This window comes from Choloepus didactylus, chromosome 8 (genome assembly GCF_015220235.1).
Source record: "Choloepus didactylus isolate mChoDid1 chromosome 8, mChoDid1.pri, whole genome shotgun sequence".
NCBI lineage: Eukaryota > Metazoa > Chordata > Mammalia > Pilosa > Megalonychidae > Choloepus > Choloepus didactylus.
In genome coordinates this window covers 94,777,985-94,804,299 of record NC_051314.1, presented here as the reverse complement: position 1 = coordinate 94,804,299, position 26,315 = coordinate 94,777,985, and the positions used below count along the sequence as shown (strand labels likewise).

General features: G+C 35.7%; 1 protein-coding gene across 3 annotated transcripts in view; it reads right to left on the bottom strand.

Moving 5' to 3' along the window:
• YAF2 (YY1 associated factor 2) overlaps nucleotides 1-26,315 on the bottom strand; it is a 114,304-nt gene that overhangs the window by 86,911 nt on the left and 1,078 nt on the right. The window lies entirely within an intron of this gene.

Below are 26,315 nucleotides of genomic sequence, written 5' to 3'. Positions count from 1 at the left end.
AAAAGAAACTGTGTTCAAGACAGGTGAGTGTTCAGCCTAGAACGCCGCCGGGGAACGGACAGCGGGGGCCAGCAGACAGCATGGTGGGGAGTAGCCTCCCACTACCCGGACACCCTCCTCACTACCTGGCATGGGTGATAACCCTTCACAGACCAGCAGCCAAGAGCCCACGTGCTAGGAACTAGAGGTTGCAGCAGGCAGAAAAACGCAGAAAGGGCAGCTTTCCATGCCTCACACAGCTATCTTTCCACCTGGCTGGGAGACAACCCTTCATAGCCCTGCGGCCAAGAGCTTCCTTGAGAGAATTCGGGATTCGGCGGGCTTGTAACAGCATCCAATCTTCCTCCATGGAAGCCCTCAGTGTGTACAGCTTAGAGACAGGGGTGCTGAACTGAAGTGCCAGGAGGTCTCCCCCAATCCCAGGGACTCGTGGGCCCATGGCAGAGAGGGACTACGGGGTAATTGAGCTGGAAGGTGAGACACAGTTCTGCAGCCCCAGAGTACTCCACCCACAGCCCAGGAACAGCCGGGGCCACTGTGTCCTAGAGCGAATTCCCTGCCAAACTGCACAGGGCACACCCCTCACCACAGGGCTGGCAGTCGCCGGTGCATGTGGAAAACTCGTGCACTGATCGGACCTCCACATGGTTTGGACCCCCACTCAGTGTACAGACGAAGCTGGGGAGAACTGGCTTGAGCATAAGTGTTGTCTCAGGAGCGCCACCTGCTGGTAGGTCAGGGAAAGTGCACTCCACCAAGCTGGCACTCTGCCAAATTACAGATAAATGTTCAAATAATCATGCATTTCCTAAAAGAACACTATCACAATAAGCAAATGCCAAGAGGCCAAAAACAACAGAAAATTATAAAGTGTATGAAGAAACCAGAAGATATGGATAACCCAAACATCCAAATTAAAAAGCCAGAGGAGACACAGAACTTGGAGCAATTAATCAAAGAAGTACTCACAAACATCAACATCATGGCTCAGGATATAAAGGACATGAAGAACATACTAGAAGAGCATAAAGAAGAATTTGCAAGAGTAAATTAAAAATAGCAGATCTTATGGAAATAAAAGATACTGCTGATCAAATTAAAAATATTCTTGAGGCACATAACAACAAATTTGTAAGGGAAGAGAAATAAATTGGCAAACTCGAAAGCATGGTAATGAAAAGTGAAAGCACAAAAAAAAAAGGTGAAAAATATCAAAAAATTTGAAATGCTCTCAGGGAAATGATGGACAACATGAAGCACACAAATATAAGAATCACTGGTGTTCCAGAAGGGGAAGAGTAAAGGGCTACAAACAGTATTCAAAGACTTTATTAGGGAAAACTTCTCAACCATTCTAAACGACATAAATACGCAAATCAAAGATGCCCAACAAACTCCAAATAGAATCAATTGAAATAAAACCACTCCGAGACATATTCTGATCAGATTGTCAAATGCCGAGGAAAAGGAGAAAGTTCAGAAAGCAGTAAGGAAGAAGCAATTCACCACATACAAGGGAAATAACATAAGACTAAGTACTGACTACTCAGTGGGCACCATGGAAGCCAGAAGGCAGTGGTTTGAAACATTTAAAATTCTGAAAGAGAAAAATTGCCAGCCAAGAATTCTGTATCCACCAAAGCTGTCCTTCAAAACTGAATGAAAGCTTAAAATCTTCCCAGTCAAACAAATGCTGAAAGAATCTGTTAACAAGAGACCTGCCCTACAAGAAATACTAAAGGGAGCTCTACCAGCTGCGGAAAAAAAAAAAAAAAAGGAGAGAGAGGGCTGGAGGTCTGGAGAAGGGCACAGAACTAAAGAGTATTAAAAAGGTACCTTAAGGGAAATGGGGGGGGAGGGGAATAGATCTGACAAATAAAAAGCAAAGGATAAGATGGCTGATTCAAGAACTGCCTTCACAGTATACCATAATATTGAATGTGAGTAGATTAAACTCCCCAATTAAAAGATAAAGATTGGCAGAAAGGATTAAAAATTATGAACCATCAATATGTTGTTTACAAGAGACTCATCTTAGACACAGCAACACAAAGAAATTAAAAGTGAAAGGATGGGAAAAAAAATATTCCATGCAAGCTGCAGCCAAAAGAAAACAGGTATTGCAATACTGATTTCAGATAAAATAGACTTTAAATGCAAAGATGTCATAAGAGACAAGGAAGGATACCATATACTAATAAAAGGGACAATTCACCGAGAAGAAATAACAATCATGAATGTTTGTGAACCCAATCAGGGTGTGCCAAGGTACATGAGACAAACACTGGCAAAACTGAAAGAAGCAATAGATGTTTCCACAATAATTGTGGGAGACTTCAATAAAACACTCTCTTCTATACATAGATCAACCAGACAGAAGACCAATAAGGAAACTGAAATCCTAAACAACGTGACGGACAAATCAGACTTGACAGACATATTTTGAGCATTACATCCCAAATTACCAGAATATACATTCTTCCCTAGTGCTCACGGAACATTCTCCAAGATAGATCATACACTGGGGCATAAAACAAGGCTCCATAAATTTAAAAAGACTGAAATTATTCAAAGCACATTCTCTGACCACAATGGAATGCAACTAGAATTCAATTACCATCAAAGATCTAGAACATTCACAAACATACACACTCGTAAACAATCAGCAGGTCAAAGAAGAAATTACAAGAGAAATTGCTAAATATCTAGAGATGAATGAAAACGAGAACACAACATATCAAAACTTACGGGATGCAGTGAAGGTGACAGTGGGGGTAAATTTATACCTCTAAATGCACACATTAAAAAGGAAGAAAGAACTAAAATCAAAGAACTAATGGAACAACTGAAGTTGCTAAAAAATGATCAGCAAACTAATCCTAAAGCAAGTGGAAGAAAAGAAATAACAAGTATTAACTTGTTTTGATATGGGGAACAAAAAAACAATGTAGAGAATAAATGAAACCAAAAGTTGGTTGTTTGAGAAGACCAACAAAATTGACAAACCCTTAGCTAGACTGACAAAGTCAAAAAGAGAGAAAACCTAAATAAACAAAATCAGAAATGACAGGGGGGACATTACTGCAGATCCTGAGAAAATTTTTTTAAAAATCATAAGAGGATACTATGAACAACTACACACCAACAAACTAGAGAATTTCAAAAATGGATAATTTCCTGGAAATGCATGAACAACTTAGACTGACCAGAGAAGAAACAGAAGACCTCAACCAACCAATCACAAGCAAAGAGATCCAATCAGTTATCAAAAAGGTTCCTACATATAAAAGCCCAGGGCCAGATGGCTTCACAGAGGAATTCTACCAAACTTTCCAAAAAGAACTGACACCATTCCTACTTAAACTCTTTCAAAAAAATCGAAGAAAATGGAACACTATCTAACTCATTTTATGAAGCCAACATCACTCTATTATCAAAACCAGATAAAGATGCTACAAGAAAGGAAAACTAAGAGGCCAATCTCCATAATGAATATAGATGCAGAAATTCTCAACAAAATTCTTGCTGATCGAATCCAAAGACACATTAAAAAAAAAAATCATACACCATGACCAACTGGGGTTCGTCCCAGGCATGCAAGGGTGGCTCAACATAAGAAAATCAATGTAATACAACACATTAACAAATCAAAAGAGACCAAATGATCATCTCAATAGATAAAAACATTTCACAAGGCAGGAAATGAAGGAAACTTCCTCAATATGATAAAGGGCATTTACAAAAAAACCCACAGCCAGCATAGAACTCAATGGTGAGAGACTGAAAGCCTTCCCAAAGATCAGGAATGAGACAAGGATGCCCACTGTCACCACTATTATTCAACATTGTACTAGAAATACTAGCCAGAGCAAATCGGCAAGACAAAGAAATAAAAGGCATCCAAATTGGAAAGGAAGAAGTAAAACTGTCATTATTTGCAGATAATATGCTCTTATATCTGGAAAACCCTGAGAAATCGACAACACAGCTACTTGAGCTAATAAACAAATTTAGCAAAGTGGCAGGATACAAGATTAATGCACGTAAGTCAGTAATGTTCCTATACACTAGAAATGACCTAATTGAAGAGATGCTCAAGAAGAAGATTCCATTATCAATAGCAACTAAAAAAATCAAGTACCTAGGAATAAACTGAACCAAGCATGTAAAAAAACCTCTACATAGAAAATTATATAACTTTACTAAAACAAATAAACAGGGTCCAACGAGATGGAATGATATTCCGTGTTCATGGATAGGAAAGCTAAATGTTGTTAAGAGGTTAATCCTACCCAAACTGATCTACAAATTCAATGCAATCTCAATAAAATTCCACCAACCTACTTTGCAGACTTGGAACAGCTAGGTTTCAAATTTATTTGGAAGGGAAAGGGGCTTCGAATTGCTAAAAACATTCTAAAGAAAGAAAAGTGGGAGGACTCACACTTCCTGACTTTGAAGCCTACTAGAAAGCCACAGTAGTCAAAACAGCATGGTATTGGCACAAAGACAGACATATTGATCAATGGAATCGAATTGAGATTTCGGAAATAAGACCTCCAGATCTATGGTTGACTGATTTTTGATAAGACTCCAAAATTCCCTGAACTGGGACAGAACAGTCTCTTCAACAAATAGGGCTCAGAGAATTCAATACCCATATCCAAAAGAATGAAAGAGGACCCCCACCTCACACCCTATACAAAAATTAACTCCTAGAAGATAATGTAGGGAAACATCTTCAAGACCTAGTAACAGGAGGTAGCTTCTTAGACTTTACACCCAAAACACAAGCAAAGAAAGAAAAAATAGATAAATGGCAACTCCTCAAAATTAAAAGCTTTTGTACTTCAAAGGAATTTGCCAAAAAGGTGAAGAGGAAGCCAACACAATGGGAGAAAATATTTGGAAACCATGTATCTAATAAGAGACTGATATCTTGCACATATAAAGAAATCCTACAACTCAATGACAATAGTACTAACAGCCCAATCATAAAATGAGTAAAAGATATGAAAAGACATTTCAAATGGCTAAAAAACACATGAAAAAATGTTCATCTTCACTAGCTATTAGGGAGATGCAAATCAAGACCACAATGAGCAATCATCTCACACCAGTAAGAATGGCTGCCATAATGTGGGACATGACTCCTGGGGATGAACGTGGACACGGCATCATGGGATTTAGAAAATCTTCTTGACCAAAGGGGGGAGGTGAAGTGAAGCAGAGCAGGGTTTCAGTGGCTAAGAGATTTCAAGTGGAGTCAAGAGGTCACTCTGGAGGGCATTCTTGTGCACTAAACAGATGTCCCTTTCTGGGTTTTGGTGTGTTGGAATGGCTAGAGGGAAATGCTTGAGGCTGTCGAACTGCAACCCAGTAGCCTTGATTCTTGAGGACAAATGCATAGTTATGTGGTTTGCATGGTGTGACCATGTGATTGTGAAGACCTCATGGCTTGCACTCCCTTTGTCTATTGTATGGACAGACGAATAGAGAAATGGGGACAAAAACTTAAAGAAGAATGAGGTGGCATGGGGGGGATGGAGTGTTTGGGGTGTTCTTTTTTATTTTTATTTTTAAATAAGAAAAATGTTCAGAGGTTGATTCTGGTGATGAATGCTCAGCTATATGATGCTGCTGTGAATAGTTGGTTGTACACTCTGGATGACTATGGGTGTGTGAATAACTCTCGATAAAACTGTATTAAAAAAAATAAGAGAAAGGAAAAGAAAAAGTAAATCCTAAATGGTTCACTTTGTTTAAGGAGCTTTCACTTACTGAAATTATGTGGACACACAATTAGGTTAAGTCATAAACTCCACTTTCAAAAATAATTTAAACTATTTACTTCCACAAAAGAGCAAACATGTCTTTAAAACTTACTAATTTATAATACATAAGAACAAACAATTTGGGACAGATTAATTGACTCTGAAAGCAGTAATCTTGCCATCATCCACTTGCATAGGATTTCATTGTACATTCATGTTTTTATTGTAGGAAAATGTATCTGGTTTTGTTTTTACAACTATATATTTGTTTTTCATTTTTATGTGTATTCAGGATGATTTTAGAAAGCAAAAGTGCAAAGAACTTCAATTTTTAAGAGTTTCCTGCAGTTATGTAGTGCAGTGGCTAAGAGGTTAGACTCTGGAGTTCAAATGCTTAGGTTAAATATTGGTTCTACCACTCTCGGTGTAACCTTGTAAAAGTTACTCAACTTCTCTGAGCTTCAGTTTTTTTCAACTGTAAAATGGAGATGATAATAATACCACCTTATAAACTTTATATAAGTTTACATATATATGTACATGATGCTGGGGTATTGGAATGGCTAGAAGGAGGTAAATGACTTGGAGAAATGAAGCCTGTAGCATCCTTTGGGATTTGTTCTATAGCAGCTCATTGAATTGTGCCTTGAAGGTCTTCACCTTTCTGTATATACTCTTTATTGCATAGTAAGGAAAGGACTGAAACTGTGGTAGTGTAACCCACAACAATTTTTGAAACTACCTATATATCTGCTTGTTGAGCTGTATATTAAGAGTTGACAGCTTTCTGTATGTATGTTATATTTTACAATAATGGAAATAGCTGAAGTTGTAGAACTGTGACCCATGACATTCTTTGAAATTTTCTAATAACTTGTGAAATCATATTTTGAAAGTGATCACTGTTATGTATATATGTTAAAGTCCACAATAAAACAAAGTACATATAAAGCCATAAGTCATTTAATGAAATGCTACACACTTAAGTCTTCATTGCATGCACGTTGACCTTTTTCATAGAAACACACCTCAAGATATTAATTACAGTAAGCTGAAACCCATTCTCTTTGAATCAATCTCAAAATATTAATGCCTCCATTATCTTCCACCTAACTAGCCGTCTAACTAGTTTATTTCCACTCATTTTTTATTCCAGAGAGCAATTTATTTGAGGTACATAAAATGAAATACATCAGTGCTATACAAAATAATAAAAATATTTTGCACTTTTATTTATAAATTGATTTCATAAACTACAAAAAACATGACCAAACTAAAAGCGAAAGTTCTTAGCTTCCATCCTTCATGGTTAGATAAACAAATTATTTTAATAGAAATCTGAATCTGCTTCCTGCTTCCAGAGAAATTAGTGTATTGCAAATACGTATTTTCAAATTGTCCCTATTTCCACTCTTGCATCCAGCCACAAAGCACTTACACACTAAAATGCTTCCCTTTGCACTTAGAATAAAATCTAAATATATTTTTAATTAAATGACTATTATGTTATCTGGTGTTTGCCTACCTCTCCAGCCTCAACTGAATCCACTTACCTCCTATCTGAGTATTCACTATAGTCTTTGCTCAATGTAAAACTCTCCTATTGAAAGGGCTTTGAGCTTGCTGTTAACAGGAAGTCTTTCAGGAACACACACTCATTCTTCAGCTTTCAGCTTAAATTCCAGCTCCTCAGAGAAGCCTCCTGGGTCACGTTTTTCAAGTACCTCCCCTTGTTATTCTTTATCATAATCCGTAATATATGTTATTATTACTCCTAACACTTGAATTTTTAAGCATCATAAATCACTTCAAACCCAGTGTATTCAAGATATCTAACACTTTATAGAACAAATACAGTTTTATAAAAAGTACTATAATTTGCTTGGTTAGCTGATCAATTAAGAACACTCTTATTCATTCCTCCTCAAAATAGAAGACAGGGGGGCTTCTTCCTAACTTTGCAATTTTCTAAGAGTCTTCAAAGTTACTTGCCACTTAGAAAAAATTTTGAGACTGAGGTGGACCCAATGTTTTATTAATTAGATTAAATTCTATAGTTTCAATCAAGAACCACCTTTAGTAGTACAGGCTTAATGATGATAGATATTAGTAGATAATTACAGCACTCTTCCTCAGGAAAGAAAGTTAGTTGCTAACATAATTCTACTCATCTTCCCACCTATCGATATTAATCTCCTTTATTTAACTTGTAGGTAACACTCAGAATTATGGAATTATTATAACTATCTTGAAAAGCTTAGTGGAAACACTATGTAGGAATATTCTCTTGTTAACAACTTAAAATAGGAATTTTAATGCCACATTTGTTAAAACAAATATTACATGGGAATTCAGGGGAAAAAAAATTCTTTTTGATGAAAGTAAAGGCCATTTGACAGAGCTGACCACACCCTCCCCTTCTGGAAACATCTTCTTCCCTCTGTTTCTGTAACATTACAAGCTCCTGGATTCTTATTCCCTATTGTTTTGTTTTTTCCTCCTCCATGTCTTTCCTCTTTGTGAGACTTTCTTCAACCACCATAAAAAATAGTGATGTATCTCAAGGTTTTGACTTAGGCTCTCTTTTCTCACACTATGCAGTGTATTCTCTCTCTGATCTATCTTACCTGTTCTCATGGCTGCAACTCAATTGTATATGCTGATCGACTACCAGATATATATTTAAAGCTCTGCTCTTTCCTAAGCTTTAGCCCCACATATCCAACTGCATGACAGATATACTCTTTCACAGGCACCTGAAATTCAACTATCTAAAAAGTCTTAAAAGTGAACTATCACCTTTCCCCAAACCAGCCCTTCCTTCTATTTGCTATCTCAGTAAGAAGTAACCATCATTCACCCAGCTGTTTAATTAAGCCAGTATCCTGGGATTCATCCTTGATTCTTCTCCCTTAAAACTCAACTTCTCACCTCCCACAACACCATAACCAATCAACCATCAAATTCCATAAATTTTCTCCTTAAGATATCTAGAATGCATTCATTTCTCTCTCACACTGACAATGCCCTTGTTCAGGCCGCTAATGTCTTTGGCTTACATTATTGCAATGGCTTCCACTAAACAGTCTCTACCATAGTTAAGATTTAACAAACAAGTAAGCATGATCTAAGACAGAATAAAATGTTGTCAACCAGTTTCAATCACAGCAAAGCAAAACATTTTAAATACTGCTGAAAAAGTAGAGCAGCCAAGTAACTTAGGTTGACTTAAATTCTCTTAACAAGTAAAATGGGCATAATTAAACAAACCCTATCTAATTCACAGGATCATGAAATGAAATGATATGGAAGTTTTTTAAGCAACAAGAAATGGAATACAGATAAAAGCAGCAGCAGAATTAAATGATAAAGGATCTTTGCAGTTCAGTGAAGCATTATCAGCAGCTATACAAGACACTGTGACAGGCACTGGAAATTTTTATTACCCTTATTATAATTAACTAACATTTACTGTACTTCCATTATGTGCCATCCACTATGCAAATTCTTTACAGCATGTATCACATTTACTCCTCACCTGAAAGCCCTATAGTCAAATGGCTATAAGTGGTATGGTAGGAATGTAAACTGAAATGTGATTCCAGAATCAAGGATCCACCCTCAAGGCGATTACAGTACAGTGAAGTTGAGAGAAGCAGAAAAGAAGTATTTTCAATATGCTATGTAAATATAACAATTGCATTTTGCTTAAAATGCTTTAAGAATATTTGAAAGAGCATTTATTCTGGCCTATAGAAAAGGCAATGCTTCTCGAGAGAGAGGATGCCTTAGCAATCATAAAGAACAGGAAAGAAATTGTGGTTGGGAGTAGGGGTAGGGTGGAGGTGGGAAGAGGGAGCACAGGGCAGAAAAAACAGCATTATGTGTAAGAGGGCACAGTGGTCTTAACAGACCACATCCATGCTCTCTGACGATGCAAACCTTGAAAACAGACATACTCTTTACCTATGCAAAAAGTAAAACACTGCTTTTAGCTGTTAAATTCTTAAGTCTACATGCACTGCTTACTATCATGCTCCCAGAGTACTTCCTAGATGTTAAAACTTTTACTGGTAAAGCCCAAATGTTTATGTTACAGTCCACATCAGGCTACTAAAGAAAAACAGTAAGAACATACATAGAGAGAAAGAATATATAAAGAGAGAGAGAGAGAGAATATGAAGGAATCCTTGAAACACTTTACAGAAATTTTTTTTTTTGGTAGATATCATTTATTGTTCCTATGCTTTGGTTTTGTCAGTTACCTCACTGGAACCCCACATTTAATAATAGGAATTGCTATACTCCAATATGGAAATCGATTATTTTATCGCCACTAGTGAATCTGTTTTAACTGTAACATTTTTTGAGGACTTAATATATGTCAGGTGGTATGCTGAGTACTTTACAAGGATTATTGCATTTAATCTTCACAACAACCTTATAAGGTGGTATTATTATCATCTCCATTTTACAATTCAAAAAAACTGAGGCTCAGAGAAGTTGAGTAACTTTTACAAGGTTACACCGAGAGTGATAGAACCAATATTTAAACCTAAGCATTTGAACTCCAGAGTCTAACCTCTTAGTCACTACATTACTTAACTGCAGGGAACTCTTAAAAACTGAAGTTCTTTGCACTTTTGCTTTCTAAAATCATCCTGAATACACATAAAAATGAAAAACAAATACATAGTTGTAAAAACAAAACCAGATATATTTTCCTACAATAAAAATATGAATATACAATGAAATCTTATACAAGTGGATGATGGCAAGATTACAATCAAAAGGTAATTTATCAAGGAATGTTACCAAAAAATGCCATGTAATTAGAGACATTAAGTTTATGAAAAACTAACAGCAAGGGAATACCGAACAAATTTGATAACCATATTTCATATAGACAGTGTTGAACAAGCCTTATCAAAAATGACATTTTGATGCCATTATAAGTTTAACACACTTTTCATCTATAAATTGTACTGTTCATTACTCATCTAATCAATGCTTATCTAGCTCTGAGGCTTACCAGGATTAGTCTTCAAAAAAAAAAAAAAAAAAAAAGCAAAAATGTCTAGAGAAGATGGGGGTGTAACTATGAAGACTGGAATGATATAAGGAAGGAGAGAGGTAAAGTCCTTTCAAGAGAAAAGTTTCAAATCTCCCCACCACCAAACAGAAATCTTAATTAGCTCTTCCCTTTGAATTGTGAGACTAAGAAATCCAAACACAATTAACCCATTTACTATGTTAAACAGAAAAACTTGAGTGGTAGAAGACTAAATGGATGGAACAGGGCAGAGATTAAAAAAAAAAAAAAAAGAGCTAGCAAAACACCTTTACGAAACAAAAATTAAAAGAAATACCAATAAATAAAGAACAGAGACAATCTGGTTGAAGTGGAATCAGGGAGCACCTGCTTGCCAGTGAAACAATGCCATGAAACCTTAGGACTCCAAGTATCAATTCAACATCTCTGAGTCCCATGTGAGGGAAGTCCAGTTCTTTTCCATGTATTACTTCAATCTAACTGAAAAACTCATCTTCTCTTTACTTCCTGCAACTTGCTCCCTCACAAGAGGATTCCCAAAGATGACCTCAGATAAGCTGTATGGTTGAAGGAATGCATGACTGCATATGGGTACCAGGGACAGTTATAAAAGGGAAATGTAATAACAGAGAATACATTTTTGGACAGGAGAGTTCATTAAACTCACTGAGAGAAGTGTCTTACGAAGAGAGAAGGGGCACCATAAACAGCAACAGAGATAGAGACACACATGCCCACACATTCACATACCCACATGCCCATACACGCATACATGTCTGTGCACACACCCATACCTGCACACACACACAGGCACACACCAAAGAGAAAAAAAAAAGCCCTTTAGAAAAAGCAGCTCAAGTGGAAACTGTACCTTCGAAGCTCTGCCCACCTCATTCTTTTATGAAAAAAACAAGTCAGTCTTAACCTTTAATTTATTAAACTCCAAGAGGAAGGATATGATATACAATATTTTCCAAACTTTCTTGACTTCCTTTATTTCAAAGGCATTACCAAGGACCAGTGTTGTGAAACATTATTCAGCCAGAGAGTATCAAAGCAACGTAAGAGGTCGTGTGAAGCCAGAAACACCCTTAACTAAAATAAGTCTTATCTTTTTCTCCATTCTTCCAATGACATATCAAGTTCCACTTTTAAATGCAAATATCTACACATAAAAGACTGAAAGGATACACAATATTTTAGTAGTAGCTATCTTTGACTTATGATGATGGGCATTCCTATTTTCCTCTTATACTTCTTTAGGATCTTCAATGAACATGTAATATTGTTACATCAGAGTTTTATTATCTTAAAAAAATAAAATAAACCTCTAACTTTCATGCCCAGGTTATTTACTTTCACACTTGAAACAATTACTTTACCCAGACTTATATGGAACATAATAAATTTTCTAGTGAGGGAAGAACTACTGGTAGAATGAAGGAAAAAAAAAAAAAAAACAAAGCAATTCAGAACGTTTTAGAAGGTAGGCTAGGACAGAATATTGGTGAGGAGACTTTGGACTAGAGAAGTCAAAAGGATGGAAAGAAGATCAGTTTGCCTATTCCGCAAATGCCAAGTAGTCCCAGGTCTAAAATTCTCAGTAATTCTGTAATTTTCCATAATATTATTACAGAAGGGAATGCATACTTAATTTTTTAAATCAGACAATTACCAATCACAAATCATATAACAACAGGTAAGCGTTTTAGCAACCATGAAAGCAAATAAACAAAACACTGCAGGAGTTCAATAAACATTTGTTAAGTGAATGATTTATTTTTAAAGTCACAATGACATAGTATTTATATACTGCAATGCCACTGAAATTACAACCTATGAAAAAAAGTTTTAAGGAAAATATACATTTTTAAAAACCTGAAAGTTTCATTAAATTCTTGAATGAAAACCTGAAAACCCCCCAGGACGCTAATCTTTCTACCAAGTATGCTGGCCCTATATCTAACCTTGAAGGAAAGAGGAATAAGCAAAGAAACCTTTCACCCAAAATAGGATAGTTTTATAAACTTCTTTATCAAAGATGTAAGGAAGAAAAGATCAATCAACTAAATGTCAACCTGGTTTTCAATCTAGGCTTTAAAACTAACTATGAGTAGATGACCATCTTCCACGCAGGTTGTTAGATGAGCAATGGAAGAATATATACAAAAGCATTTTGAACACAGTAGAGTGCTATACAAGTGTTAAATAATTTAAAGATGTAATTTTTCTGTATGCCTACTCCCAGAAACCATCAATACTAAAAATTACTTTGGTAATAATAAATCGTAAGTATTGCTTCAAATACACACCTTAAAGTAATGGCCATCATTTATTGAGCACTTTCTATGCATCATACACTATATAATGGCTTTACAGGAATTAACTCCTTCAACCTTCTCAACCTTTTGTACAGATTATAAAAAAAATATTGAGTAATATACTAAAGATCACTGCTGTCATAGGCTGAATTATGTACCCCAGGAAAAAAAAAATATGTTCTTAATTGTAATCCATTGTTAATGGGAGTGAACCCACTGGAATTAGGATCTTTCCAAGATGTTATTATGGGAGTGAGCCCAATGTAAATATGAACTTCTGAAGATGTTATTTTTAATCAAAGTGTGGTCAAATGAATCAAATTGGTGTTTAATCCAGATTATTCAGATTACCGAAGTCCTTTATAAACAGATGAAATTCAGACACACAGAGAGAAAGCCATGAGAAGTTAGAAGTAAACAGAACCTAGAAAAGAAAGGAGAGGACATGACAGAAAAGCAAACTCCACGGATCACCCACAGCCAGCCCCAGAATGCCACTGTCTTCAGAGTGGAAGCATCGCCTTGCTGACAACCGAACTTTGGACTTCCATGTAGCTTCAAAAGTGTGAGCCAAGAAATTCCCGTTGTTTAAGCCAACACACTGTATGGTATGTGTTTTAGCAGCTGGGAAACTAAGACAACTGCCAATATAACCAAAAAGATAACTAAAGAAACAAACATTAAACTTAACAATATTATCCTATTATAAAATTATTTTATTCCTAAAAGAAGACAGCTTCTGAGATGATTTAAGTACTAAATACATATAAATTTAACAGGCCATACCACCCAATGCAAATTCACCATAGGCAGGTAATCACTTTAGTCTTCTAAAATCTTACTTCAAAAATACTTAAAAAAATAACAGTTCCCTTAAAAAACATACATAGTTATATAACACAATGAAGTGGCAGCTGGTTCATAGAGACCACCATTGGGCTGAAATTTCTTAGGGAAAGGGCAAACAGAAGGTAATTAATAAAATTAGAAATTAGCCTCAATGTTAAAGCTACTACATTTTACCAAAAGTGCCTTACTAATAATGGCCACCAACAATTACTGATTTCATACCTAATTTGAGCATAGGACTTCTCCAAAAACTATGATGGAATATTCATTTCAAATTCCTTCTGTTTACTCAGAAAATACTATCTTTTCTACTAGTATTCAGACTCTTAGAGGGTTGGAAATGGAACTCATCCATAATTCTGTAGCCTAGCGTAATTTCTGGTATATGGTACATGTTCAATCAACATGTGCAGAATTCTAGACTTTAGTACACTACCACTTAGTTCTGATAATTCTCACATGCATATAGGAGGGTTGCTTTTCGAGTAATGACTTAGATAACCTGTATCAGAACTATCCATTTTTTCAACAGTTACTGAAAAAAATCCAGGAACTTATCATGTCTAATACCTGCATTTCTCCTTCAATAAACCTTATTGTACACCTATTATTGACCAGGCACTTTGCCATATACCAGCAAAATAGATAATGGAAAACTTCTATTTTCCTTAAGAAATTCACAGCATAGCAAAGGAGCAAAGGAATACATGTAACTGAAAAACAATATGCTAAATGCCGTAATAAAGGTTAGCATCACAAATGGACATGAGGAACTATTCAGACTCTAGAAAAAGAACACAGCTACTCTCATAGCTTTCACCAGACAGCCATCCTCCTCTCTCTAGTTAATTCAATCTCTCAAAGAAGGCTAGCTTCATAGGAAAAACACAAATCAACCCTATGTATGTGAGGAAATGCTGAAGCTAGAGGGCTTGCATATTCAGAATTATGCATAAAAGATACACAAAGGAAAGGAGGTGTAAGATGGACCTGCTACAATATCACCGGGAACAGATATGAGTTGGGTCTTGAAAAATAAGTAGGGAGTCCAACTGACAAGCGAAATGAAAATGGAATTACAGAAAGATATCAGTAACTATGTAGTAAAGAATTTGGTCTTGCCCAAAGAGTTTTTCCTTTGCTCTCGGCTTTTGGGAGGTAATCTATGTCATACCTGATAGGAGTGTCTTTGTTTAGGGCAGGACTGGCCATAAGCCCATATTCGATAGTTTTAGAACTGAGGCTGGCCATGTCAGAAAGACCAAATATATGACTTAGGGTGGGGGCTTTGGATCAGGTGGTATCAGTCAACTTGGAGACTGAGTTCAGGTGGGCAATTCATCAATCAATCATGCCTACATAATGAAGCCCCAATAAAAATCTACAGAGACCAAAGTTCAGGTAAGCTTCCCTGGTTGGTAATTTTCCATGTATACTATCACACACAGATAAAAGGAAAGCAACACATCCTGATTCCATGGGAGAGAACAACAGAAATTTCACATTTGAAATCTTCCCATACCCTGCCCTATTTGTCTCTTCCTTTGGCTGATTTTGATCTGTGACCTTTCCTTGTACTAAAGTGTAACCATGAGTATACAAGCATATCTCCTGGATATCACAAGTTAAGTTCCAGACCACCACAATAAAGCAAATATCGCAATAAAGCAAGTCACACAATTTTTTTGATTTCCCGGGGCATATAAAAGTTATGTCTATACTATACTGTAATCTATTAAGTGTGCAATAGCATTATGTCTAAAAAAACAATGTACATACCTTAATTAAAATTACTTTACTGTTAAAAAGAGCTAACCATCATCTTAATCTTTAGCAAGTCATAACATTTTTTTGGTGGAGGATCTTGCCTCAATGTTGATGGCTGCTGACTGATCAGAGTGGTGCTTGCTGAAGGCTGGGTTGGCTATGGAAATTCCTTAAAATAAGACAATGAAGTCTGCCACATCAATATGACTCTTCCTTTCACTTGAACACTCAGAGATCACTGTAGGGTTATCAACTGGCCTAATTTCAATATTGTTGTACCTCAGGGAATAGGGAGGCCATAGAAAAGGGAGGTAAGATCAATCATAAGATAAAAATTAGTGCCAGTTCAATAATAATTAAATTTAACTAATTCCTACTGAATTGTAAACTCAGTAAATTTGAACAAATTCAAAATCTGAATGCTAAACTATTTTCCAATTAAACAATACCAAATACTAAAGAGCTATGTACAGTATATTTCACTTTTTAATAGGCCCTCAATGTCAACTATCTTAACTGAAAAAATCATCCAACAGAGAACTTAAAATTTAGTTAAGCAATATAATTTCATAATATGCTGTATTCTTTTATGACTTCATAAGTTTACTTTAGTCAAGAAATACTTTTCACTTTCAGCTATACTACATAAGCCTCAATAATATGAAAAACAAGGGCTAAATATGTACCTGTAAATCAATTAATACAAATAATACACAGCTCTCCAAAGCAGTACCTTAAGAATACTAAGATATTCTCATACAATGTAACCCTATGAAATAATGCTAAAAAAATCAACATATGCCTATAACTTATGGACAAAATAGTCTGATCTTTTATATATATATTTTTTTAATTATTGAAAAAGCTATGCCAAACATCAAATAGCAACATCCAAATCTGAAGGAACATCCATTCAAAAAATTTAAATACCTATAATATCCCAGGTACTTTACTAGCTTCTAAAGATACAGTGAGTAAGACACTCCCTGTCCTGCCCTACAGAGCACATCAACATCTAGACAGTTAAACTATTACATGGCGATTCTCTAGTAATAATTATATATAAATGCTGACATGTAGATATAGATAGAACAGAATCAATGGTAGTTGGGAGAAGGCAGAGGTAATCTTAGCAAGTTTCTTTTAGAAATACACTGGAGAGGCTTCAATTTTTTTTTTTTTTTTTTTTGACATATAGAGAACAACTTAATCAGACATGTTTGAGAAAGATAATGAAGATAATAATAGTAGCAAGGTTGTAGAAGAAGGGAGACCAATTTGTCTAATAGCCTATGAGAGAAAAGACAAGTGCTTCTGAACTACAGTTACATAAATAGTGAAAAGGAGACAGATTTGAGAAACAATCGAGAGGAAAACTGGATATGAGGTATAACAGCGAATTAGAAACAAGCTGAGATGTTGAAACAATGAAAATTCCTAGCTTGCATTCCTGAAATAAGTTTATACCATATACAAACTAAGGAATATACAGAAACTGGGTTTGGAGAGGCAGAAGTTGATTACAGAGATGTAGAAGGAAAACTAGAAAATAAGCCAAAGACGGAAAGTTTCAATTAAAATAAAAGACAAGGGACCAAATCTCCCCAGCAACATGGTACACAACTTCCAGGAATGAGACTGGCCCTGGCATCAAGGTACTGAAAATGCCTTCTTCACCACTATTATTCAACATTGTGCTAGAAATTCTAGCCAGAACAATCCGGCAAGACAAAGAAATAAAAGGCATCCAAACTGGAAAGGAAGAAGTAAAACTGTCATTATTTGCAGGCAATATGATCTTACATTTGGAAAATCCTGAGAAATACAAGACACAGCTACTTGAGCTAATCATCATTCAGCAAAGTGGCAAAATACAATATTAATGCACATAAGTCAGCAATGTTCCTATACACTAGAAATGACCTAATTGAAGAGATACTCAAGAAAAAGATTCCATTCACAATAGCAACTAAAAAAATCAAGTACCTAGGAATAAACTTAACCAAGGATATAAAAGACCACTACAAAGAAAATTACATAACTTTACCAAAACAAATAAAAGTGGACCTAAAGAGATGGAAAAATATTCCGTGTTCACGGACAAGAAGGCTAAACATAGTTAAGATGTCAATCCTACTCAAACTGATCTACAGATTCAATGCAATCCCAATCAAAATTCCAACAACTTAACTTTGCAGACTTGGAAAAGCTAGTTATCAAATTTATTTGGAAGGGAAAGAGGCTTCGAATTGCTAAAAACATTCTAAAAGAGAAAAACAAAGCGGGAGGACTCACACTTTCTGACTTTGAAGCCTACTAGAAAGCCACAGTAGTCAAAACAGCATGGTATTGGCACAAAGATAGACATACTGATCAATGGAATCGAATTGAGATTTCGGAAGTAAGACCCCCAGATCTATGGTGGACTGATTTTTGATAAGACTCCCAAATCCCCTGAACTGGGACAGAACAGTCTCTTCAACAAATGGGGCTCAGAGAACTTGATATCCATATCCAAAAGAATGAAAGAGGACCCCCACCTCACACCCTATACAAAGATTAACTTAAAGTGGATCAAAGACCTCAATACAAAGACAGGACCATAAAACTCCTAGAAGATAATGTAGGCAAACATCTTCAAGACCTAATAATAGGAGGTAGCTTCTTAGACCTTACACCCAAAGCACAAACAATGAAAGAAAAAATAAACGGCAACTCCTCAAAATCAAAAGCTTCTGTACCTCAAAGGAATTTGTCAAAAAGGTGGTGAGGCAGCCAACACAATGGAAGAAAATATTTGGAAACCATGTATCTGATAAGAGACTGGTATCTTGCATAAATAAAGAAATCCTACAACTCAATGACAAGAGTACAAACAGCCCAATTAGAAAACAGGCAAAAGAAATGAAAAAACATTTCTCCAAAGAGGAAATACAAATGACTAAGAAACACATGAAAAAATGTTCATCTTCACTAGCTATCGGGGGATGCAAATTAAGACCACAATGAGATATCATCTCATCCCAGTTGGAATGGCTGCCATTAAACAAACAGGAAACTACAAATGCTGGAGACAATATGGAGAAATTGGAACTCTCATTCACTGCCAGTGGGACTGTATAATGGTTCAGCCACTCTGGAATTCAGTCTGGCAGTTCCTTAGAAAACTAGATATAGAGTTACCATTCGATCCAGCGATTGCACTTCTCGGTATATACCCGGAAGATCGGAAAGCAGTGACACGAACAGATATCTGCACGCCAATGTTCATAGCAGCATTATTCACAATTGCCAAGAGATGGAAACAACCCAAATGTCCTTCAACAGATGAGTGGATAAACAAAATGTGCTAGATACATTCGATGGAACACTAACCAGCAGGAAGAAGGAACGAGGTCGTGAAACACATGACAATATGGATGAAACTTGAAGACATAATGCTGAGTGAAATAAGCCAGATACAAAAGGAGAGATACTGTATGTTACCATTAATGTGAACTCTGTGAAAAATGTAAAATAAGGGTCTTTTAATGTAGAATATAGGAGACCTAGAGATAGAAGCTAGTGAAGGGGGAATTATAATCTCATATGTACAGATACAATAATGAGGGTGAACTTAATGGTATAGGAATAGTCAGGTGTGACTATAGCTCATTAACGGGATTGTAAGTATCAGTGACGCACTGAAGGTCAACATGTTTGTAAATGGCTGTTTAAAGGCATGCAAACCACAAAGTAGCAGCACAAACCTAAATAAGTGGTAGCATGATACACTTATAAGGTATGACACCAGGGCAGAGATTAATAACAGAGTGGTATACCGAAAAGTACCCATTACATATTAAAGACTATACTTAATAGGAATATCTTACCAACACTACACTAATACTAGGGATGAATAATTAGCAGCTGATAAGAGCTCTGGGACGTTTTATGTTACAATAATAGTTTAAAGTTGAGGGTGATGAGGACTGTACAACTAAGTGAAGATAATGTAGGAAACTGACCATTTATCTTGGGATAGAATATAGAGTAAGTGAAGTTAAGAACCCATTACTTAATAAATCAGGCCCTCGACTTGAGGCTTGCTCTTGTAAAACTTAGGGTTGTAAATGGGAGGCTGAGCCTTCCCATAATCATGCCTAAGAGGCACCTCCAGGGAATCTCTTTTGATGCAAAGATGTGGCCTTTCTCTAAGCCCAACTCAGCAAATAAATTCATTAACCTCCCCCAAAGAGGGACATGACGCCCAGGGGAATGAATCTCCCTGGCGCCGTGGGACCTGACTCCCAGGGATGAACCTGGCCCCAGCAGGATTGAAAATGCCTACTTGACCAAAAGGGGAAAAAGGAAAGGAGGTAACAAGGTGAGGTGAGGTTACAATGGCTGAGAGATCCCAAATAAACTCGAGAGGCTATCCTGGAAGTTTTATGCAAGCTCCCAATGGCCACAGTATGTCATGCCCTTACCAAAATAGTCCTCAAATACCTAGGTTCCCTACCTGAGATTCTATAAAAGATGCACTCACTTAGTTTTATCTCTCAGAAACCTAAATCCACCCGAGTGTTCCTATGCCAGACAAGTCCTAAAACCTAGAAGCAACAGCCTCTTTAAGAACAATCAGATGCAACCCCCTTCCCTGTAATGTCAACATCCCCTTACAATATGAGCAAGTTAGACTGGTCACTGCCTAGACACCCCTGAAGACGGAGAAAGAAATTAAGTGAGAGGAAGGGGTAGCAACAAACAAGATTTAACAAAGGTCTATGAATACTGAAGCTTTATATAAATACATACTTTTTTTAGATGCTGAGGTGTTGGAATAGTTGGCATGGTGGAACTGTATCCTATAACATCCTTTGAAATTTGCTCTGTAACTACTCATTAAATAGTTCTTTGAAAGTTATCACCTTTCTGTATATATCTTATATTTTACAATAAGGAAAGAACTGAAACTGTGGAACTGTAACCCGTAACATTCTTTAAAATTACCTATATAACTACTTGTTAAATTGTACTTGGAAAGTTATCACCTGTCTATATACGTTATACTTCACAATAAGGAAACAACTGGAAGTTTGGAACTCTAACCCATAACATTCTTTGAAATTTGCTCTCTAATTATTTGTTAAATCCTACTCTGAAACTTATCAGTTATGTATAATATGTTAAATTTCACAATAAGAAAATGTATTTTAAAAAGGGGGGTGGGGAAACTAGCAGCATCAAATGCTGCAGAGGTCACATCAACAAAAGACTGAGATTGGGCTACTGAGTTTAACAGCTAGGTCACTGCTTATCAGAGACCTCACTCAATACAGAAGAAAGAAAGAAAAACAAAGCCTCCTGATGTAAATCTATTGGTAGAAACTCAAGCTAGTAAAACTCTAGACCAACGGTTCACACATGTTTTGGTCTCCAGATCTCTTAAAGTTATTGAGGCCCCCCACCAAGGAGCTCTTGTTTATACGGGTTTTACTATATTAGAAATTAAAACTGAGAAAAATTTATACTATTTCAACTTAAAATAACAATAAACAATAAATTACATAATCATATAAATAACATTTATAAAAAGGATTATTTTTCAAAACAAATAATTTAGTGTAAAGAGTGGCATTGTTTTATATTTTGCAAATTTCTAACATCATACTTAATGGAAGACATCTGGATTCTCATATCTGTTTCTGCATTCAATCTACTGCAATATGTTTGGTTAGAGAACATGAAAATCTGAACTCCCACAGATATGTAGTTGAAAAAGGAAAGTGTATTTTAATAGTCTTTTCAGATAATTATGGATATCCTTCTTTGATACTACCTAAAAACACAGGTAATTTCTCAAAGGTTAGTTGCAATGTGGAATCTGAACCATATCAGTGAACTTTTCTTAATGTTTTCACTTAAAATCCATTGGTTTAATTTGCACTTTGAATGAATTATCCATGAATGGTTTAGTAACATCATGCCTTGGTTATTGGGAAAATACTGGTTCACTGAGTTATATACAACTTCCAAATCTGCATAACAATTAATGAATCAAAAAGTACATTCATTAATACCATCATCAATCTCATCAGAAAAATCTTTAAAGTACTGGAAGTTCTCAAACTCACTGTAATAGTTACAAGTTTTCCAAAATCCTAATTTTCACTTGAAACCCCAATTTTTATCATTAGAAACAAGTGCTATCAATTATTCTCCTTGAATGACAGGCTCACTGTTTTGCTTTTGAGAAAATATCTGCTAAATACCCAATTCTGAATAACGATTGTTTATTGCTCATTCTTTCGAGTTAAAATGATGTTTTATGAAAAAAGCAGCTAGCTCTGCTTGCCACTCAGGTAACTGCACAAGAGCTTTTCCTTGAATCAATCACTTCAGTATGCAGCAGAGGTGCTTTATGTGTACTTCCCATTCTGTCAGAAAGACTACTCAAAGCGACAAGAGATTTAATACAATTAGGAACTTTTATTGTTTCACTGAAAATATTAAGTGAAACTGGCTCTATTTTTACCACAAGGGAATGGTAGAAAAGGGTACAACGAATACAATGAATAAAGCAATTTGAATACTGCTTTGATGCACACTACCATACCACCAGTTTTAACCACCATTGCTTCTGCACCATCAATGCAAGTGTCAATAATGAAAAGCAGCAAATAACATCTTAGCAGTTTAAGAAAATATTTGAAACCTTATAGTCTCTCTTAAAAGAGTCTCAGGGACACCCCAGAGTTCCTCAGACCACTCTGAAAATCACTTCTGTAGTCTATACCCAAACACTATTTACCCTCAAAAGTGCTCTATAAAAGTGAACCCATGTGGGTACTCTAAACCAACATACAAGGAGGAGGAAAAACAAACAATCTCAGAACAATAACCTAGAGGGGCTCCTCAGATTAAGCAGGGGAGGATGAAAAGGCATTTCTGAAAAATGAACTTATTTAGATGGTCCTCATTTTTTTCTCCCATTCACACCAAGAGTTTAACAGAATCAACTCTGTACCAAACCTCAAAGTAGAAGACAGAAAGCAATCATGACACGGCAACAATAATACTGAAGAGATTTCATCAGATAATAGTTGTTTCCTTAAGGTTTCTTCAAAATGTGAACACTATGTAGTTTACTCCCATTTTATAGACGCCGAAACAATTCATTCTTTTTACCAGTAGTCACATCCTAACCATAATACTGTGTTCAGTTATAAATTTAATTTTTTTTAATGGAGAAATTTCACCTCTTTGGCTCACACATAAAGATTTACTAATACTACCTCATATATAGAATTTGGTACAGTTCTAAGTGTTGTTGATCTGACAACAAAACTCTAAAATTTTACAGAAGAAACAAAAGGAGATATATATTTTGCTCACTATTGTATGTCCAGTACCTAGAGTTCAAGCCTTGCATAAAGTAAGATACTCAATAAACATTTGCCAAATGCTAACTTCTGAAGTGGTTGAAATGAGATATGAACCCAGGTTCCCAGACTCCTACACCAATACCTAGTGTTCTTTCTACTGAATGAAACGTTTTTCATAGTTCTCTAAAGTAGTACCTATGAGGAACCTAAAGGAAAATTTACCCCAAGAAAAAAGATAAAGAGGAAACTATACCTGAAAGCCTACTATGTACCAGGCATTTTATTTTACAGTTTCTTACTTAGACCACAGTTCAAAACCAAAACAAATAACTTTATCACTTTCATTTCCAAATATGTCCTATTTGAATTAAGCAACGAAGTGATTTTCCAGTCATATACAAAGAACCGGCAGTTAGATACTGGTCTACTACCCTTACTAAATGTTTTTTTTTTTCTGATGATTCAAAAGGGTTCGTAATTTCATAACGTTTCTTAGATTTATATTTGTGATACTGATTAAAGTACAAGAAATTAAGATACAAAGATGAAAGAGACTGTATAGCACCCATGACAATCACTTATCACCAGATTTTCCTTTTTTTATTTTTTCTGTCCATTTGACATTTTTAAGCATTTCTCTCATAAAAGCACAATGTAGAAAACTTCAAGTACTTGAGCTATCTAGTTACTGAGATTCTGGATTATAAAAAGTTTAATAGATCAAATAAACCCAATAAGGCCAGCAAGTACAAAAATTGAAATTCAATCATAGAACATACATTTAAAGAAAATAATTTGTCAGTTAAGAAATTGAAACTACTTCACATTTTATTCTGAAATACATGCTATGAATGTAACCTCATTTCACTTCATATACACAGTTATTCTGTAGAAAAACATGACCTATCAAAGGCTGTAAAGGATTTGAACCAGATATACTTGAGAACAAAAGGTCAATAAAGACTTCAACAGGGGATGATGAATTCATCTTCTCTGGAGGTTTAAAGAAAAGAATTTCAAATGTCTAGAATGGCTTAAACTTGGCCTCACTTTTGGAGACTGAGACAGGGTCAGTTCAAAGGTCAGTTTGACCCAAGGGATTCAAATTCTGTCTGTAGGTCACACAGGTCATTAGCAAACTGCATTCTTCTGCACTGCAGCTATCTAGTCCTTGCTTTGGTACTCTGCAGCCTTTCCCTTCAATTTAACGTAACTACCGATTAACATGTCAGTTTGAGAATTATTTATTCCAGCTACTGCAACGTTTGTTTCTCAATAGTATTCTGCAGTCCTTTAAACTTGTTTTTCTAATATTACCAGAGAGGAAAACATTTGTGGTAAAATCAATATCTGTCCTATTAACAATGCCCTGTTCTATTGTTCCATCCAAACATGGATTCCACTCTAAATTTCAGAAACAGCGGGAGGAAAATAACAGATAATAGAGAAATCAAGAGCTCTTAGGTTTAACTCAGGGCCAAAATCAAAAGAGACGAGACAATTCAAGAAAGGAAGAAGCTGAGAGGGTCGCAGTGTAGAACACTTACTTTTAGGAACAGAGTGTCCCTTAGACTTCTGGTGAGTTGCCCAGAGCCTCTTCAGTTTCAATCCAAATGACAATGCTTCTCTGAGTCCTCCTCAAGTAATGTTTCGACCACTAAAATTTGGATCTACAAGAGCTCAGAAGTACCGGTAAAAATGTCAGGGGCCCCCATGCGGGCCTCAAGCCTCTTTAAACTAGGCCCACTTCTCTGTCCTGGGCCAACTTCCCTGTGCACTATATTCCTTCTTCTTCGAGGTGCCAGGTATTCAGCCTGTTTCTTCTCTTCTGAGCTGCCACCACCTATTCTATTTCTCAGGGTTCCTCTAACCCCAAGACTGGCTGTGGAGTAGGACACCAGCTTCCCCCCTTCCTTGCTGTCCCTGCAAATAAACATATAGGCTCTTCTAGTTTCAGTATTTTTCTAACGGCTAAAAGAAAATAGAGAGGGAACAACAAAAAGCAACAATACTGTATCAGAGATAATAATAATTGTTTCCACTTTAAAATTCCTGCCTCAAAAAAAAAAATAATTTTCTAAAAACTGCTTACTGAGCATTTAAAATAGTACAAAGTGCTAACTAACATAGATGACAAATATAATCTAAGCTAAATCCAACTGTATGTACCCATAAAGATACTCTACTTTTCAAAATACCTAAATCACGGGTCCAAAAGTGGCTACTATGATCATTTTAGCAAATAGGTACTTTTTTCTTCTTGACCTTTTTCTGTTGTTTTATTCCCTTAAATTTAGATGTTTGAAGTTTGCTTATAAAGTCTATCATGCAAATGTTCAATATATTGTATCCATTGTAAAAGGAATATACAAACAGCATATAATAATTTACAAAAAAGACAGGCAAGTCAAAACAGCTAACTTCACAGAGAAAAACTTTCGCTAACCAATTGTCACTACACTAAAAATTTTTAATAAAATGCTATAAATGGTGTTTAAAAATCAGGATATCTCATTTTTAGAATGCAACCCGTCAAATATTTAAATCCAACGTCAAGATTATTTAGGCCCTCTTTTTTACAGCAAAACTATAACACATTAGTATGTTTATACTCTTACTGTGATCATTTAATTTCTAGTAGGTTATGAAATCAAAATACAAAAGTTATTTAAATATTGAGCTATAAATCAGAGGACTGTAATGAATTAATTCAAAGGCGACCTTTCTGTGAAAGCAAAGAACTTTGTAACTAAGAACTGGCGACAAAAATGTCACTGACTTTGAATATCCTCGATGATTTTCTTTATCCACTTAATTCACTTAAGTGGTTTTTTAAAAGAGAATTATTATACTGTAAGCCTACAATAAAGTTAAAACTGAAAATAAGTAGAGGCCATTTTATCTCATTTTAAAATCTAACCAATTGCCATTTAATCAAACTGAAGATATTCAGATACTTTCAGTAAAAACGTGTTTCTATTGACTGGGCTCACCTCCAACTATTTATAAAATATTAGCTAACTGTAATATAAACACTAAACAAAACCTTGATCTGACCCTTCCAGGCATCCATTTATAAAAAAGAAATTTAATCTATTGTGTACTCCACAATCACTTTTTTTTTAAAGAACGAAATTAAATTATATCCTTTACTTCTAGATTGGATTTCACGGTTTTTCCATGA